Source organism: Hyla sarda, chromosome 6, assembly GCF_029499605.1.
Source record: "Hyla sarda isolate aHylSar1 chromosome 6, aHylSar1.hap1, whole genome shotgun sequence".
Classification (NCBI taxonomy): Eukaryota; Metazoa; Chordata; class Amphibia; order Anura; family Hylidae; genus Hyla; species Hyla sarda.
Window position 1 is genome coordinate 176,032,771 of NC_079194.1, and position 19,522 is coordinate 176,052,292.

At 44.3% G+C, this 19,522-nt stretch overlaps 1 protein-coding gene and 1 long non-coding RNA gene across 8 annotated transcripts in view; one reads left to right on the forward strand and one right to left on the reverse strand.

The window, feature by feature from the left end:
- Positions 1–19,522, reverse strand: part of PLCG2 (phospholipase C gamma 2) — a 203,758-nt gene that overhangs the window by 130,526 nt on the left and 53,710 nt on the right. The window lies entirely within an intron of this gene.
- The window catches only part of LOC130276448 (uncharacterized), a 69,556-nt gene that overhangs the window by 21,225 nt on the left and 28,809 nt on the right, over positions 1–19,522 (forward strand). The window lies entirely within an intron of this gene.

Consider the following 19,522-nt stretch of genomic DNA (forward strand, 5'->3'; position numbering starts at 1 on the left):
GGGGAGAACTTCTTCTCTCATTCTGCTACACATAGCCCAGAGCAGTTCAGTGTGAGATGAGCTATGATTGGCTAAGGCTACACACACCCCCCTGAGCACTCCAGACTGCATTACCTGATTTTGGACTTCTGCCAGGCCAGCAAGAGTCCAAAGTATGTGCAAGAGATGGTGGGAAATGTGCTCTGGACAAGTAGGGAGACATCTAGTGGCAGCTTTTTAAACACAAATAAACACATTTTTTTTTTTAAACAAAGTACATTAGAAAGATTTTTATGAACCAAAAAGAGTGCAATAGCAAAAAATAGTTTTAATGACAGTGCTTAAATAAGAACAGATTCCACCAAGAATTAACATGATCATTCTTTCAGTCTGGGGACTGGAATTTTGTGGCAAAACATCCATAGTGGAAATGGCACAGCAGAGTCTCTTGAAACAAGGGGAGGCTACTGCACCAAATTTTCTGCAGCAGGACTCCAGAGCAGAATTCTGCTCGGAAAATAAGTAATGTAAATAAGCCCTCAAAAACAGGCTTCTATTTGTTTGAGAATTTAAAATTTTTCACATTTCCAAGGAAGATCAATTATTAATTATGAGCTATCAGTGAAAAGCCACTTTCATAATGCATCAGTAGTGTCCATTACTGTATGGGCTGGGTTAGCTCTTGGCATATACAGCAAATGTAGCCATAGACCTATTACCTGATGCAGTATACATTGGGGTTTAGTTCATGTATGGTATACTGCACAATTCAATAGAGTAAAAAATATACAGTATCTAACTGTAAGTGGTGGGCAAGACCATACAGTGGTTTCACAGGACAGGTTCGACTCAGAATAGGCCTCGCCATGTTCGACCAAAGAAGTTGAGTGCACATGTGCAGCGTCCTATCCAAAGGTTGTCTTTGGAAAATAGATGTTTGAGTGCTGCCAGCATTGCTGCAGAGATTTGAGGAATGGGGGTAAGCCTGTCAGTGACTATACGCTGCACACTGCATCAAATTGATCTGTATGTCTGTCATCCCAGAGGGAAGCCTCTTCTAAAGATAAAGCACAAGAACCTGTAAACAGTTTGCTAAAAACAAGCAGACTAAGCACATGGACTACTGGACCAATGTCCTGTGGTCTGATGAGACTAAGATAAACTTATTTGGTTCAGATGGTGTCAAGCATGTGTGGAGGCAACCAAGTGAGGAGTACAAAGACACATGTGTCTTGCTTACAGTTAAAGTGCCTAATATGATCATTTTATTAATGCAATGATAAAAACTACCAGTAGAAGATAGTGCCCCTCAACCAAATCAAAAAGTAAAAAAAATGGGGTATCAGTAGCAGTAACTCCAGTAAACTACCCTAGTTTTCAACGACAAAAAACCCAAGTACTCCTACTACACAGACAGGAAGTGCAGGTTAAAAGGAACACTGTAGTAACAAAGTGTGAATTCGGGTAGAAAACAGACATGGTGCACATCTACAATCTTGCATAATGATCTGATTGCTTCTCAGCATAATATCAAAACTAACAGGTTGTTAGTATACATTTTTGATCAAAAAGTACAAGCCCACTCTGTAGCAACAAATATGGTAATCTACTCCAATGGTATTGTGAATTACAGCTAACGCTCCCTACGCATTTCTTTTGCCTAATCCGACAGCGTCCTCAGGGGAGACAAAACCTACAATTACGAGAATCAAAACAATAACAGTATATCCCTAATGCAGTTTATGCTGGGACTCCTGATGTAATGGGGTCAAGGTACGCCGCTAACAGATATAAAAGAAATGTATGTGCAACATTCACATCCTATGCGTGTTTAGTATTTATGATTATGATATCACACAGCCAGGTACTGCATAATGCATATTGCTAATGCCAAAGCTCCCCTGTAACAAAGGTTTCTGGTCACTAATTCCAGGGAAATTGTAGTAGCTAAAAGTACATCATATAAAGTCAGCATAATAAATAGTTAGGTGTAACATACGTGGCTCTGCCACTGCAAGCATCGGTGATGAGCCCACTCCAATTTATGAGGTTGTGAGTATCCATGCAGTGGCCCCTACATCATGCACATGTGTTACATACAACTATTTGTAATGTTGACTGTGAGGCCCAATTCACATGGCAGAATTTCAGAATTCCACCTGAAATGAAAGCTATTCTGCCATGTGATAGGGCATGAACCTGTGAAGCTCTGGTGAACTCCACACCCAAGAGGCTTAAAGGGGTTATCCAGCATAAGGTAACTTTAGTACGTACCTGGCAGACAGTAATGGCCATGCTTAGGAAGGATCTGTGCTTGTCTTGGGCTAAATGGCTATGCTGTGAAATTACCATAATACTGTGACTAGCTTTCTGTGAACTTGTATTTCCTGTTTTCTGTTTTCTTGTTTGCCTACAAATCCCATGAAACCATTTTCCTCCTTCCCACACATCAGCTACCCCACCCATTGAAACTAAATAAGCTGCAGACCTGTGGTCTTCAATCAGGGTGCCTCCAGCTGTTGCATTAGTTGCAGATTGCTCTCTCCACCCATTGAAGCAGACAGGCTCCCTGTCATCAGGTGACTAGTGAGTGAGGTCTCAACCGCATTGCAAGCTGGGAAAAATTCCGAGACAACAGTCATTTTGTATGCTGTTAAAAATAAATATTGGGGTGAAAATCACATAAGAATTGTGAGTAAACCGTCACACACAGGTACAGACACTATATTATAAACTACACTAACTTTACAGCCCCTGTAGCATAGTCAAATAAAAAAAAATCCTGGAATACCCCTTTAAGGCAATGTTGGCTAATAATGATGGCCATACAAAATGTTTACACTTTGAGCCCAATTTGGACATTTCTACTTAGGATTGTACACACTTTTGTTGACATTAATGGTTGTGTGTTGACTTTTTTGAGGAGACAAGAAGAGTGTAATTTCTTCAGTGTTATCACATGAAAAGATAATAAAATATTTACAAAAATGTGAGGGGTGGACTCACCTATGTGAAATACTATGTGTGTGTGTGTATGTGTGTATATATATATATATATATATATATATATATATATATACAGTCATGGCCATAAATGTTTGCACCCCTGAAATTTTTTAGAGAATGAAGTACCGTATTTCTCACAGAAAAGGATTTCAGTAACACATTTTTTGCTATACACATGTTTATTACCTTTGTGTGTATTCAAACTAAACCAAAAAAGAGAGGAAAAATTGGACATAATGTCACATCAAACTTCAAACATGGGCTGGACAAAATTATTGGCACCCTTAACTTAATATTTGGTTGCTCACCCTTTGGAAAAAATAACTGAAATCAGTCACTTCCTATAACCATCAATAAGCTTCTCACATCTCTCAGCCGGAATGTTGGACCACTCTTCCTTTGCAAACTGCTCCAGGTCTCTTATTGGAAGGGCACCTTTTCCCAACAGCAATTTTAAGATCTCTCTAAAGGTATTCAATGGAATTTAGATCTGGATTCATTGCTGGCCACTTCAGAACTCTCCAGCACTTTGTTGCCATCTATTTCTGGGTGCATTTTGATTTATGTTTGGGGTCATTGTCCTACTGGAAGAACCAAGATCTCAGACGCAAACCCAGCTTTCTGACACTGGGCTGTACAGTGCGACCCAAAATCCGTTGGTAATCCTCAGATTTCATGATGCCGTATACACATTCAAGGAACCCAGTGCCAGAGACAGCAAAATAACCCCAAAACATCATTGAACCTCCACCATATTTCACTGTAGGTACTGTGTTCTTTTCTTTGTAGGCCTCATTCCGTTTTCGGCAAACAGTAGAATGATGTGCTTTATCAAAAAGCTCTATCTTGGTCTCATCTGTCCACAAGACGTTTTCTTAGAAGGATTTTGGCTTACTCAAGTTCATTTTGGCAAAATGTAGTCTTGCTTTTTTATGTCTCTGGGTCTCCAGCCATAGCGTTTCATTTCATTTAAATGTAGACGAATAGTTCGCGCTGACACTGATGCTCCCTGAGCCTGTAGGACAGCTTGAATATCTTTGGAACTTGTTTGGGGCTGCTTATCCACCATAAGATTAGCTACAGTGCCATGGGTTGCAAACTTCTTGATAATGTTGCGCACTGTGGACAAAGGCAAATCTAAATCTCTGGATGGACTTGTAACCTTGAGATTGTTGATATTTATCCACAATTTTGGTTCTCAAGTCCAGTTCTGTTCTCCTCTTTCTGTAGTCCATGCTTAGTGTGGCACACACAGACACACAATGCAAAGACTAAGTGAACTTCTCTCCTTCTAATTTGCTTTCAGGTGTGATTTTTATATTGCCTACACCTGTTACTTGCCCCAGGCTAGTTTAATGGAGCATCACATGCTTAAAACAACCTTATTTATCCACAATTTTAAAAGGGTGCCAATAATTTTGTCCAGCCCATTTTTGGACTTTGGTGTGACATTACGTCCACTTTGCTTTTTTTCCTCTCTTTTGTGGTTTAGTTTCAATACACACACAAAGGGAATAAACATGTATATAGCAAAACATGTGTTACTGCAATCCTTTTCTGTGAGAAATACTTAATTTTCTTGAAAAATTTCAGGGGTGCCAACATTTACGGCCATGATTGTATATTATAATGTACCAATTTATGTTTTTCAGGGTATCAGTGTATATAGGGAACTCACATCTTCATGTACACTTTCAAGCACTCCCTTTTAGGCTGTCTCGGGCTCCCTGGGCTTTCACAAAATCTCTGGCAAAAATCATGGCCCACATAAGGGAGAAAGATTTGATGATAGTCCCTTATCTAGACCAATTGCTAGGGACTGAATCAGAGGCTCTCATCATCTGCAAGGTTCAGATTTTAAACTCCCAATTGGGTGTGTACCTTTTTAAGGGTTTGTCTGAACTCCATACATCAAGCTTGCTTCCTACATGTACAAAAAATTGGACTAATCAGCTGAGTGATGGAGTTTGTAGAGTTTGATTCAACAATTAAATTTTATTTTTTTTGGAAGGGAAGCTATGTCACTACTGGGCTGCTATCATCCTGCATCTCAGCAGTGCAATGGGCTCAGTATCACACCAGACATCTTCAAGACCAAACGGAACATATAGACAATTCCCTTGGACCAATCTTTTGTATTATCACCCCAAACAAGTGGATGCCCACCTAAAATGTAGTTGTTGTATAGGTATTTGGTAATTGGCTTAGTAATTTGATGTATTAAGCTCATGCCATCTTCCTTGGCGCTGCAGATCAATATGTCGCATTGTTGCTCGGCCAATCACTGGCTGAGGCGGGACACTGCTGTGGCAGGTGATTCGCTGAGCTGCACTGTGATACATCAACCCCAAACACCAGGACAGGGATCACATTAGGGACCAGAGCAGCAATATCAGAGGCATCGGAGGAGTGTGGGAGGTAAAAAGGTTTGTTTTTATAATAGACGGCTTGGAATCTTAAAATTTTTTAAAAAAAACTAGCTACCTGAGTACTCCATTAATTTGAAAATAAGATACAATCCCAACCCCAACACTAGATTAATTTTTCCAGGAATTGACTCTTGCATATTACTGTCTCCACTTTCTGTGGGTTCCATGGTCCATTTGCAGGTTGCAAGTGCTAGAGGCCTGGTATACTTCGGTATACCTATTGTAGTCTGCTGATTTGTTATTGCTTTTTCTGCTCCAAATCCTCACCAAAATATACATTATTTGATGCAGAAGTTTCTGCAGATTATCTATGTAAAATGTGTGCAGCAAATCCATCTAGTGTGCCTTTACCCTAACTGGATACCAGAATAGAATGTGCAGCCAGGAAGATGAATTAGCAGAGAGTTCACCTCTGACAGGGCTCCTTATGCAGGCATGATAGATAGAAGGATAGAGTTGTGGAAGGAGGTCTGACGTTTGTGCTCATGTGAGTGTAGTTATATAGGAAGGAAAAATTGTTACAAATGGTTTTTGTGAGTTAAGAGGCCACTTTTGGCTTAGTATGGCGTGTTAAGTACAGTATGTAGGGTCTAGGGTCTCTGTGAGAAGGTATCCATGCAGAGTAATGTGTCAGAAGGGAGAGCATGAGGACAATCTGTGACAGAGAAAGTGCCATGGGGTGCAATCTGGCAGGAAGTGGGCATAGGGACAGTGTGTGGCAGAAAGACGGGGCATGGGAACAATCTGTAACAGAGAGGTGCATGAGCACAGTGTGGCAGAAAGAGGCCATTGGGTCAGTCTGTGGTAAAAAAGGTGACAGTCATGGCAGCAGTTTCTAGCTGTAAGGGTCATGGGATCCAGTGTATGACAGTGGGGGGGGGGAGGGGGCTATGTGTGGTAGTAGGGACATGAGGACAGTGTTTGGCAGTGGGGGCATGGAGACAGTGTGGCAGTGGGCATATGGGTTGCATTGTTGGACATAGGGACAGTATGACTAAGAGACAATGGCATTGGTTCAACAGCATAATGGGCCACTCCCACAATAATAATGGAGTACCCCTTCCCCAGTTGTGCCCACAGTCCCAACTCAAGTGGGACTGCGGGAGACAGATGCACAGGAAAGGCCTATCAATGGCACATCTGAAGCTCCAGGCTTTGTGTACCCAGTCTATCAGACAGCACTCAAATATGGGGGGGGGGGGGGCGGGGGGGGGATGTAAATGAAGGTACAATCACCTCTCCAGTTTTACTACAGCTGCCACACTGACACTCCTGGATGTAGGACAAGGAGGTTCGGTGTGGCATCTGCAGGGACTGAGAGTGATTTGCATCACTTCTTTATAATCTTTACACCACCCCAATTCATAGAGAGAAATATAGATTTTCCCCAGACATCCCCTATAAGTATCAGTATGTTACCACTTCAGGACCACAAATGTCAGTAATACACTCAGACTTGAGGTCCTGACACACTGACATTTGAGGTTCTAGACCTAAGGCAAAGACCCTCTAGCATTGTTGTGTCCTAGATAAATAACATGATGACAGGTGAGGTCCTAGACCCTAGAGAAATAACACGTGAATAGAAAAGAAAGAGGTTATGGATGTAATTGTCCTTTCCAGTAAGTCAGTTTCCATCTAGTACCAGAATATCAAAGAACTGCACATGGTCATTATCATACCAATAGATTGTTTTTTTTTATTAGGGCACAAACCTTAAAAGGTTATTTACACTGTCACGTGGGGGGGGGGGGGGGGGGGGGGGGGGATTATGTAAGGTAAGGCATACATGAATTGGGAACATTTATAAACCTTGTTTTAGATCAGTGAGACATACACACCCAGAGTCCATGTGTCACTGTTGTAGGGCACTAGTTACCAGTGTGTCATTGAAATGAAACCACAAGAGTTGGTGTAGTTTGTCTTTGCTGGTATCAGTGTGTGGTGGTTCCTCTAGATAAACATTGGGGGATCCTGCCTATTTTGACCAGATCTGCTGTCACTCCTATGTGTAGGGGGGCGCCTCAAATGTGTCAGTGGCTTCATAATTTCTTGTCAGTTATCACAACACAGATATGTCACTGTCCTGGAGAAGCAACAAGTAAAACTGCAAATCATGGGAGCCCCAAAATTGTTGCTAGGACCTCACAAATCCACAAGTAAGGTTCATTTCAAGTCTATTGCAATAAGTAAAAATGTCTCTGTTTGTGTAGACTGGTTATTCAATAGTGCCGTCCCTTACACTTTACAGTGCATGCTGCTTCTTGATAAGACATTTATGAGAAAGGTGAAGGAAGTGGTTTTACACCACATATAATGGACAGGCACAAAGCTCTTCCTGTTTCTGTTAGGACATGGTGTCTCCCACCAATACAGAGGAAGTACATATAATGAATATTTTACAAGCTGCTCAACCCCCTGGCTGCCAATCATGTGGCCATGAGTAACATTTTCTCACGGGGGTGCAGAGGGTTAAAATAAGCTTATAAATGCACATCTAATCTTTACACAGACCTTCATGAATCTCATTAATTTAATTATCACTGCAAAATTACAGACAGCAGCAGAGGGAGTGGAATATAACACCTGACTGTAGGACTACATACGGTTTATTTGTAGTCTGTTACCATAGTTACCATAGGTATGCATAAGAGCTGTATGTTCATAACAGTACTGTAAGGAATCAAGCCCACTGAATGAGTTTAGAATCTAGGTACTGAAAAGTATATTTCGGATTTCATCTGTAATTGTACCCTGGGTAATAATGTTACCATATGTATTGTTTAACCCCTTCAGGACCAAGCCCATTTTGGCCTTAAGGACCGGAGCGTTTTTTGCACATCTGACCACTGTCACTTTAAACAATAATAACTCTGGAATGCTTTTAGTTATCATTCTGATTCCGAGAATGTTTTTTCGTGACATATTCTACTTTAACATAGTGGTAAATTTTTGTCGATACTTGCATCCTTTCTTGGTGAAAAATCCATAAATTTGATGAAAATTTTGAAAATTTTGCATTTTTCTAACTTTGAAGCTTTCTGCTTGTAAGGAAAATGGATATTACGAATACATTTTTTTTTGTTCACATATACAATATGTCTACTTTATATTTGCATCATAAAATTGACGAGTTTTTACTTTTGGAAGACACCAGAGGGCTTCAAAGTTCAGCAGCAATTTTCCAATTTTTCACAAAATTTTCGATATTTTTTAGGGACCAGTTCAGGTTTGAAGTGGATTTGAAGGGTCTTCATATTAGAAATACCCCACAAATTACCCCATTAAAAAACTGCACCCCCCAAAGTATTCAAAATGACATTCAGTCAGTGTTTTAACCCTTTAGGTGTTTCACAGGAATAGCAGCAAAGTGAAGGAGAAAATTCACAATCTTCATTTTTTACACTCACATGTTCTTGTAGACCCAATTTTTAATTTTTACAAGGGGTAAAAGGAGAAAATTTTTACTTGTATTTGTAGCCCAATTTCTCTCGAGTAATATACCTCATATGTCTATGTAAAGTGTTCGGCGGGCGCAGTAGAGGGCTCAGAAGGAAAGGAGCAACAAGGGGATTTTGGAGAGTACGTTTTTCTGAAATGGTTTTTGGGGGGCATGTTGCATTTAGGAAGCCCTTATGGTGCCAGAACAGCAAAAAAAAAAACACATGGCATACCATTTTGGAAAATAGACCCCTTGGGGAATGTAACATGGGATAAAGTGAGCCTTTATACCCCACAGGTGTTTCACGACTTTTGCAAATGTAAAAAAAAAATATATATATTTTTACCAAAAATGCTTGTTTTCCCCAAAATTTTACATTTTTAAAAAGGGTAATAGCAGAAAATACCCCTAAAAATTTGTAACACAATTTCTCCCGAGTACGGCGATACCCCTTATGTGACCCTAAACTGCTGCCTTGAATTCTCCCGATTCAGAAAACACCCCATATGGGGGAGAAAAGTGCTCTGCTGGCGCACTACAGGTCTCAGAAGAGAAGGAGTCACATTTGGCTTTTTGAAAGCAAATTTTGCTCTGGGGGCATGCCGCATTTAGGAAGCCCCTATGGTGCCAGGACAGCAAAAAAAAAAACACATGGCATACCATTTTGGAAACTAGACCCCTCGGGGAACGTAACAAGGGGTTAAGTGAACCTTTATACCCCACAGGTGTTTCACGACTTTTGCATATGTAAAAAAAAATTTTTTTTTACCTAAAATGCTTGTTTTCCCAAAAATTTTACATTTTTAAAAAGGGTAAAAGCAGAAAATACCCCCCAAAATTTGTAACACAATTTCTCCCGAGTACGGTGATACCCCATATGTGACCCTAAACTGCTGCCTTGAAATACGACAGGGCTCCAAAGTGAGAGCGCCATGCGCATTTGAGGCCTGAATTAGGGACTTGCATAGGGGTGGACATAGGGGAATTCTATGCCAGTGATTCCCAAACAGGGTGCCTCCAGCTGTTGCAAAACTCCCAGCATGCCTGGACAGTCAACGGCTGTCCGACAATACTGGGAGTTGTTGTTTTGCAACAGCTGGAGGCTCCGTTTTGGAAACAGTGGCGTACCACACGCTTTCATTTTTATTGGGGAGGGGAGGGGGGCTGTGTAGGGGTATGTGTATATGTAGTGTTTTTTACTTTTTATTTTATTTTGTGTTAGTGTAATGTAGTGTAGTGTTTTTAGGGTACAGTCGCACAGGCGGGGGTTCACAGTAGTTTCTCGCTGGAAGTTTGAGCTGCGGCAGAAAATTTGTCGCAGCTCAAACTTGCAGCCAGATACTTGCTGTAAACCTCCGCCCATGTGAGTGTACCCTGTACATTCACATATGGGGGGGGGGGAACATCCAGCTGTTGCAAAACTACAACTCCCAGCATGCGCTGACAGACTGTACATGCTGAGAGTTTTAGTTTTGCAACAGCTGTAGGCACACTGGTTATGTATCCCTGAGTTTGTGACCTAACTCAGTGTTTCACAACCAGTGTGCCTCCAGCTGTTGCAAAACTACAACTCCCAGCATGTACGGTGCATGGTGTACATTGACTGCTGAGAGTTGGAGTTTGCAACAGCTGGAGGCACACCGGTCGTGAAACACTGAGTTAGGTAAAAAAAAACTCTGACTTTCACAACCAGTGTGCCTTCAGCTGTTGCAAAACTACAACTCTCAGCAGTCACCGACAGCCAACGGGCATGCTGGGAGTTGTAGTTATGCAACCAGCAGATGCACCACTACAACTCCCAGCATGCACTTTAGCTGATTGTGCAAGCTGGGAATTGTAGTTATACAACAGCTGAAGGTACACTTTTCCATAGAAAAAATGTGCCTCCAGCTGTTGCAAAACCATAAGTCCCAGCATGCCCATAAGGGAATGCTGGGAGTTGTGGTGGTCTGCCTCCTGCTGTTGCATAACTACAGCTCCCAGCATGCCCTTTTTGCATGCTGGGAGCTGTTGCTAAGCAACAGCAGGAGGCTGTCACTCACCTCCTGCTGCTGCCGGCACACAGGTCAGTCCCGCCGCAGCCGCTGCTCCTGGGGCCCCGATCCCAACATTAACGCTTGGGATTGGGGTCCCCAGCACCCGGGGTTTACGTCCAGCACCCGCTCACGTCCTCCGTAAGAGGGGCGGAGCGGGTTGCGGGAGTGACACCCGCAGCAGGCGCCCTGATTGGTCGGCCGGTAATCCGGCCGACGAATCAGGGCGATCGTGAGGTGGCACCAGTGCCACCTCACCCCTGCAGGCTATGGCTGTTTGGGGAGGTCAGAGACGGCCCCGATCAGCCAGTAATTCCGGGTCACCAGGTCACTGGAGACCCGATTCACCCGGAATCGCCGCAGAACGCTGGACTGAATTGTCCAGCAATCTGCGGCCATCGCCGACATGGGGGGGCATAATGACCCCCCTGGGCGATATGCCGGGATGCCTGCTGAACGATTTCAGCAGGCATCCGGCTCCGGTCCCCAACCGGCTAGCGGTGGGGACCGGAATTCCCATGGGCGTATGGATACGCCCTTGGTCCTTAAGGACTCGGCATGCAGGGCGTATCCATACGCCCTATGTTCTGAAGAGGTTAATCTACTGTTTATCGTATATTATTGATCTGTACTTTGCACATTAAAGGGGTACTCTGGTGGAAAACTTTTTTTTTTTAAAATCAACTGATGCCAGAAAGTTAAACAGATTTGTAAATTATTAGCTGCTGAATACTACAGAGGAAACTCTTTTCTTTTTGGAACACAGAGCTCTCTGCTGACATCATGACCACATTGCTCTCTGCTGACATCTCTGTCCATTTTAGGAACTGTCCAGAGCAGCATATGTTTTCTATGGGGATTTTCTCCTACTCTGGACAGTTCTTAAAATGTTCAGAGATGTCAGCAGAGAGCACTGTGGTCATGATGTCAGCAGAGAGCTCCTCTGTAGCAATTTCCTCTGTAGTATTGAGCAGCTAATAAATACTGAAAGGATTAAGATTTTTTAATAGAAGTAATTTACAAATCTGTTTAACTGTCTGGCACCAGTTGATTTAACCTCTTGGGGATGCAGGGCATATTCATGTGCCCTGCATCCCCGATCCTTAAGGACTTACCCGGCATTAACCCTTTAGACGCTGCGATCAAAGTTGATCGCGGCATCAAAAACGAAAGTAAAATAATCCCGGCAGCTCAGTGGAGCTGATCAGGACTATCGCGACAAAATCGCGATGTCCCGATCAGGTTACCGGACGATGGGAGGGACCTCTCCTGCCTCTCCATTGTCCGATCGGCGATCTACTGCTCCATGCATGCGCAGCAGGCTAAAGCAGCAGACCGCCGTTTACACTGATCAGTGCTTTGCAATGACAGAGCACTGAACAGTGTATGCAGTCAGAACATTGCTAAAAAAAAAAATTGTAAAAAAAAGTGTAATAAAGGTTCATTAACCCCTTCCCTATTAAAAGTTTATAACACCCCCCTTTTCCCATTTTTTAAATAAAATAATGTAATAAAGAATCTAAATAATCATATGTGGCACCGCCGCGTGCATAAATGTCCGAACTATTAAAATATAAGATGGCATACACGTGAAAAAATACCAAAGTCCAAAATTGTGTATTTTTGGTCACTTCATATACCATAAAAATATTAATAAAAAGCGATCAAAAAGTCCCATCAAAACAAAAACAGTACCGATAAAAACTATAGATTACGGAGCAAAAAATGAGCCCTCATATCACCCCATACACGGAAAAATTAAAAAGTTATAGGGGTCATAAGATGACAATTCTAAACATACAAATTTTGGTGCATGTAGCTTATAATTTTTTTAAGTATTAAAATAAATAAAAACCTATATAAATTGGGTATCCTTGTAACCGTATGGACCTACAGAATAAAAATATGCTGCCATTTTTACCAAATATTGCACTGCATAGAAACGTGAGCCCCCAAAATTTACAAAATTATTAACAAAGTTTTTTTTTATTTCACCCCACAAATATTTTTTTGTTTTTGTTTCGCCGCGGGTTATATTCTAAAATAAGTGATGTCATTGCAAAGCACAATTGGTGACGCAAATAACAAGCCCTTATATGTGTCTGTAGGTGCAAAATTTAAAGAGTTATGATTTTTAGAAAGGAAGGAGGAAAAAGCAAAAGTGCAAAAAACAAAAATTTGCTGAGTCCTTAAGGTGAAAACACGCATCCGGAAGTTCTTGTTCCGGACGATGTGTGTGCGGGCTTCCGTCTTCAGGGCCGCCCCTCGTGACGTCACGCCCACCCCTCAACCAAAGTCTATTGGAAGACTCCACTGTATAGTGAAGCAAATTCTTTACCATTTTACACTGTTTATGTCGTTTTATTATGAATAATCTCAATTGATTTATATTTGTAAGTGATTTTATTTGGTTTACTTATTATTTGCAAGTTTTAGTACAGAGACTATATAGCACTGTAGCTAGCTCACGAGAAAAATGTCACATAGGCATGATCAGCTGTAACATTTATATATTTAAAGGTCCAGGAAATACATTGTCTAATGGAAATTATCAATACAGACAAGTGCACAATCTGTCATAAAGATGAATAGTAACAATGCAACTCCTGAACATATGAAAAAGCAGTAAATAACCTTTTACACTATAAAGAAAATAGGCAAATATACAACATTTTTAATGTGAGGAATATATAGCTGCTACCCTTTTTATATGTATACTGTTAAGTCTGCTGTGAGGATACCTTATTTTGTTAAAGACAGTATAGCCCCCAAAACTCTTATAGGTGCAACTTATAGCTTGTAGGTAGCAGTAATATGGCAAGGTGCATAATACAGTGTACAGGTGGTAAGGAGAAAAGTTACACGCTTTATTGCAAGCAGCTCTGTTACTGGTGTGAAGAGAGTGCCTTTATAAGAATAATTTAGAATGCATCAATGGTACATTTATACATGCATATTTCGCTACATATTTTTTACAGCTTATTTTGCTACCCCTTGACTTCAATGGATAGAAAAACTGCCGCCAGAAAATACAGATACTGAATACTCTTGTGTGCTTGATATGTGACATAAAATAACAGAATTCTACACACAGCTCTGGATATGACTAGTGTGTAAAACACAATGTAACAAGATCGATAAAGCAAAGTGCCTGTAGAATGACAATCATTAATACCTCTACAAATTCTCAACAAGTTCAAGTCCGTCAAGTCACCTGGGCTATTATATATACTTCATTCTCCTAGTGACCGATCAGTGGAGGGGGATTTATGCCCCTTGTAAACGTGGTCCCCTACATACTGAGGAGTAAATAATGTATTTCTACAACGTTCCTGTCACGATGCCGGCTGGCAGGAGGTGGATCCTCTGTGCCAGAGAGGGATGGCGAGGACCGTGCTAGTGGACCGGTTCTAAGACACTACTGGTTTTCACCAGAGCCCGCCGCAAAGCGGGATGGTCTTGCTGCGGCGGTAGTGACCAGGTCGTATCCACTAGCAACGGCACCTCTCTGGCTGCTGAAGATAGGCGAGGTACAAGGGAGTAGGCAGAAGCAAAGTCGGACGTAGCAGAAGGTCGGGGGCAGGCGGCAAGGTTCGTAGTCAGGGGAGATAGCAGTAGTTCTGGTACACAGGGTATAAACACACAAAACGCTTTCACTAGGCACAAGGGCAACAAGATCCGGCAAGGGAGTGCAAGGGAGGAGACTAGATATAGCCAGGGAACAGGTGGGAAGCAATTAAGCTAATTGGGCCAGGCACCAATCATTGGTGCACTGGCCCTTTAAGTCTCAGGGAGCTGGCGCGCGCGCGCCCTAGAGAGCGGAGCCGCGCGCGCCAGCACATGACCGCAGGAGACGGGAACGGGTAAGTGACCTGGGATGCGATTCGCGAGCGGGCGCGTCCCGCTGTGCGAATCGCATCCCCAACGGGCATGGCAGAGCAGCGCTCCCGGTCAGCGCTGACCGGGGAGCTGCAGGGAGAAAGACGCCGTGAGCGCTCCGGGGAGGAGCGGGGACCCGGAGCGCTAGGCGTAACAGTACCCCCCCCTTAGGTCTCCCCTTCTCTTTATCGGGTAACTGCCTCCCCTGGGATGAGGACACCGGGAAAGGATGGAGGGATTCCTCAACGGCAGGCAGAACCGCAGGAGTAGGAATGGGGAGAGAGGGCAGAGGGCGAGACCTGGCACGGGGCAGTGTGACACCAGGACGAGGGCCATGAGGGGACACAGAAGCTTGCCTGATGGAACTGGGAGGGGGGGAGGGGCATTTCCTGTGGCAGGCAGAGTCCTTAATGACCTTAGGGGGACCGGATACTGAGGGAACCACAGAGTCACGGCAAGGGTTACTGGGAACCGGTCTTAGACAGTCCTTGGAACAAGAGGGCCCCCAACTCTTGATCTCCCCAGTGGACCAATCCAGGGTTGGGGAATGAAGTTGAAGCCAGGAAAGTCCAAGGAGAATTTCCGAGGTGCAATTGGGGAGGACCAAAAGTTCAATCCTCTCGTGATGAGATCCGATGCTCATTAGAAGGGGCTCCGTGCGGAAGCGTATGGTACAATCCAACCTGGCTCCGTTGACCGCGGAAACGTGGAGTGGCTTGACAAGACGGGTCACCGGAATGCGGAATTTATTCACTAAGGATTCCCGAATAAAATTCCCAGAAGCTCCAGAGTCCAGGCAGGCCACGGCTGAGAGGGGAGAGCTGGCTGAAGTGGAAATCCGAACAGGTACCGTGAGACGTGGAGAAGCCGACTTGGCATCAAGAGACGCCACACCCACGAGAGCTGGGTGCGAGCGTGCGTTTCCCAGACGTGGAGGACGGATTGGGCAATCCACCAAAAAATGTTCAGTACTGGCACAGTATAGACAAAGATTCTCTTCCTTACGGCGATTCCTCTCTTCCAGGGTCAGGCGAGACCGATCCACTTGCATGGCCTCCTCGGCGGGAGGCCTAGGCGCAGATTGCAGTGGAGACTGTGGGAGAGGTGTCCAGAGATCTAAGTCTTTTTCCTGGCGGAGCTCTTGATGCCTCTCAGAAAAACGCATGTCAATGCGAGTGGCTAGATGAATGAGTTCATGCAGGTTAGCAGGAGTCTCTCGTGCGGCCAGAACATCTTTAATGTTGCTGGATAGGCCTTTTTTAAAGGTCGCGCAGAGAGCCTCATTATTCCAGGACAGTTCAGAAGCAAGAGTACGGAATTGTATGGCGTACTCGCCAACGGAAGAATTACCCTGGACCAGGTTCAGCAGGGCAGTCTCAGCAGAAGAGGCTCGGGCAGGTTCCTCAAAGACGCTTCGAATTTCCGAGAAGAAGGAGTGTACAGAGGCAGTGACGGGGTCATCGCGGTCCCAGAGCGGTGTGGCCCATGACAGAGCTTTTCCAGACAGAAGGCTGACTACGAAAGCCACCTTAGACCTTTCAGTAGGAAACTGATCCGACATCATCTCCAAGTGCAAGGAACATTGCGAAAGAAAGCCACGGCAAAACTTAGAGTCCCCATTAAATTTGTCCGGCAAGGACAGGCGGAGGCTAGGAGTGGCCACTCGCTGCGGAAGGGGTGCAGGAGGTGGCGGAGGAGATGATTGCTGCTGCAGATGCGACTGAAGTTGGTGCACAATGGTGGACATTTCCGACAGCCGGTGGGATAGATGGGCGATCTGTCGGGATTGCTGGGCGACCACCGTGGTGAGATCAGAGATGGACTGCTGGGGAACCTCAGCGGGATCCATGGCCGGATCTACTGTCACGATGCCGGCTGGCAGGAGGTGGATCCTCTGTGCCAGAGAGGGATGGCGAGGACCGTGCTAGTGGACCGGTTCTAAGACACTACTGGTTTTCACCAGAGCCCGCCGCAAAGCGGGATGGTCTTGCTGCGGCGGTAGTGACCAGGTCGTATCCACTAGCAACGGCACCTCTCTGGCTGCTGAAGATAGGCGAGGTACAAGGGAGTAGGCAGAAGCAAAGTCGGACGTAGCAGAAGGTCGGGGGCAGGCGGCAAGGTTCGTAGTCAGGGGAGATAGCAGTAGTTCTGGTACACAGGGTATAAACACACAAAACGCTTTCACTAGGCACAAGGGCAACAAGATCCGGCAAGGGAGTGCAAGGGAGGAGACTAGATATAGCCAGGGAACAGGTGGGAAGCAATTAAGCTAATTGGGCCAGGCACCAATCATTGGTGCACTGGCCCTTTAAGTCTCAGGGAGCTGGCGCGCGCGCGCCCTAGAGAGCGGAGCCGCGCGCGCCAGCACATGACCGCAGGAGACGGGAACGGGTAAGTGACCTGGGATGCGATTCGCGAGCGGGCGCGTCCCGCTGTGCGAATCGCATCCCCAACGGGCATGGCAGAGCAGCGCTCCCGGTCAGCGCTGACCGGGGAGCTGCAGGGAGAAAGACGCCGTGAGCGCTCCGGGGAGGAGCGGGGACCCGGAGCGCTAGGCGTAACAGTTCCATAAAGTGTATGACCAAGCAGGAAGAAATAAAACACAACAGATGGGAAAATAGAAATAAAACAAAAGCACATGAATGTTCCACGCACCAATCTGAAGAAAGTAGCTTTCTTTTATGTTCTCATAACAAAGAGAAATGACAGGCACATTAAGCATAGAGCGAAGAAGGCGGAAAAAAAAAGTGAGATTTCATAGCAGGTTTCCAGTGAAAACTGACAACATCAACCTAATTGCTGTATAGTGAATGTAGCCATCATTACTATTACTAGTTGTATTGTACATATCTCCCGACAATAGAAGACAATAGTATTTTGCTGGTGGCAAGAATGTCAATTCCATGAATGGGGTGTGTGCGAGAATATGTTAAAATGAAAGAATAAAGATAAGAGTGACTCTTTCTTGACTGCCCTGGAATAAGTAGTTACATAATATACAGTAGAGATGACCAAACTTTTGAAAAATTCGATTCGGCGAATCTCTATTAAAAATGACTATTTCTGGCCTACAGAGAGCCTCAATAGGGGTGTAGAACACTTTGCTTTGTTCTACCACGCATAGGGAGTGTGCTGTATTAGTGAAATAATACTGTTATTCAGTATGACATGCAGATTACAGGCATCATTATCAGAATCACTGCCGCAGAGTGTCTGTATGTGGCAGATTTTTATGTAATTTTTATTTTATTTAATTTTAATTTATTAAAAATTTTTGATTACCCATTCTGGCGAGCATTGAGCTGGTGGTCTGCCAAGAGGCAAGCTACAACCTGTTCCAGCCCCTGCTTCTCAGCGCACCCCCATACTCTAAGTGTCCACTTGAAAAGGGAAGGACTGCAGTACTAGCTACTTGGACAGGAGCACATTCAGCTTCTGTTCCATTGCATAAGTGGGTGCATAAAGCTAGAAGTGGCTGCAGTGAAAAAGCTTGTACTTGTATCTTAAAATCGAGCTGGCGGTCCTCCGCCAGGTGAGATACCACCTGTTCCAGCCCTTGCCTCTCAGCGCCCCCCTGACTGTGAAAGTGCCAATGTTTCATTTAATCAGCTATGGTTCATTGTTATCGCTCCAGGCTGTTTCATTGGATTCTTGTGATAATTACACAGGTGATATGACAGCGACGACATAGGGCCTCAGTCTTGAAAAGATTACATACATTTTTTTTAAATTTAAGATTTATATTAGATTCCCAAGTTTAATGTCCCAGTGTTTAATTTGAAGTAACACTGTATGACCACAAAATCCAAACTAACAAGGAGTTACACGGCGGCGCAATGACAGAGCCTAGAGGGGGCAGCAGCATGAGGAGACCATAATCTGGCAGAATGACACAGCCTGGAATTGGCGGCAGCAAGGGGAGATCATATAGTGGCTGAATGAAACAGCCTGCAGCTTACGGTAGCATGAGGAGTCCATAGGGCCTCACAAACCTTAAGATTAAAGGATGAATTTAAAAATTTTAATTGAAGATTTATGGTAGCTAGTGCTACCATGAAAATTTGTAGGTAATGTCCCAGGCCCAGCAGCATCATTAAACCATATAGTGGATGAATGACACAGCCGTCAGCTCATGGCAGCATGAGGAGACCATATAGTGGTTGAATGGCACAGCCTGGAGTTGGTGGCATATAAGAAGACCATATAGTGGCTGATTGGCACAGCCTGCAGTTGGCAGAAGCATGAGGAGATCATATAGTGGCTGAATGGCACAGCCTGGAGTTGGCGGCAGGATGAGTAGAACATACAGTGGCTGAATGGCACAGCCTGGAGTTGGCGGCAGGATGAGTAGAACATACAGTGGCTGAATGGCACAGCCTGGAGTTGGCGGCAGCATGAGTAGAACATAAAGTGGCTGTATGGCAGTCTGAGGTTGGCGGCATGAGAAGACCATAAAGTGACTGATTGGCACAGCCTGGAGTTGGCAGAAACATGAAGAGACCATACAGTGGCTGAATGGCACAGCCTGGAGGTGGCTGAAGCATGAGGAGACCATATAGTGACTGAATGGCACAGCCTGGAGGCGGCTGAAGCATGGAGATACCATATAGTGGCTGAATGGCACAGCCTGGAGTTGGCAGAAGCATGAGGAGACGATATAGTGGCTGAATGAGACAGCCTGGAGTTGGCAGAAGCAGCACCAGGAGTCCTGAAAGTGACCCAGTGACAGAATGGTTTGGTGGGTGGCAATACCA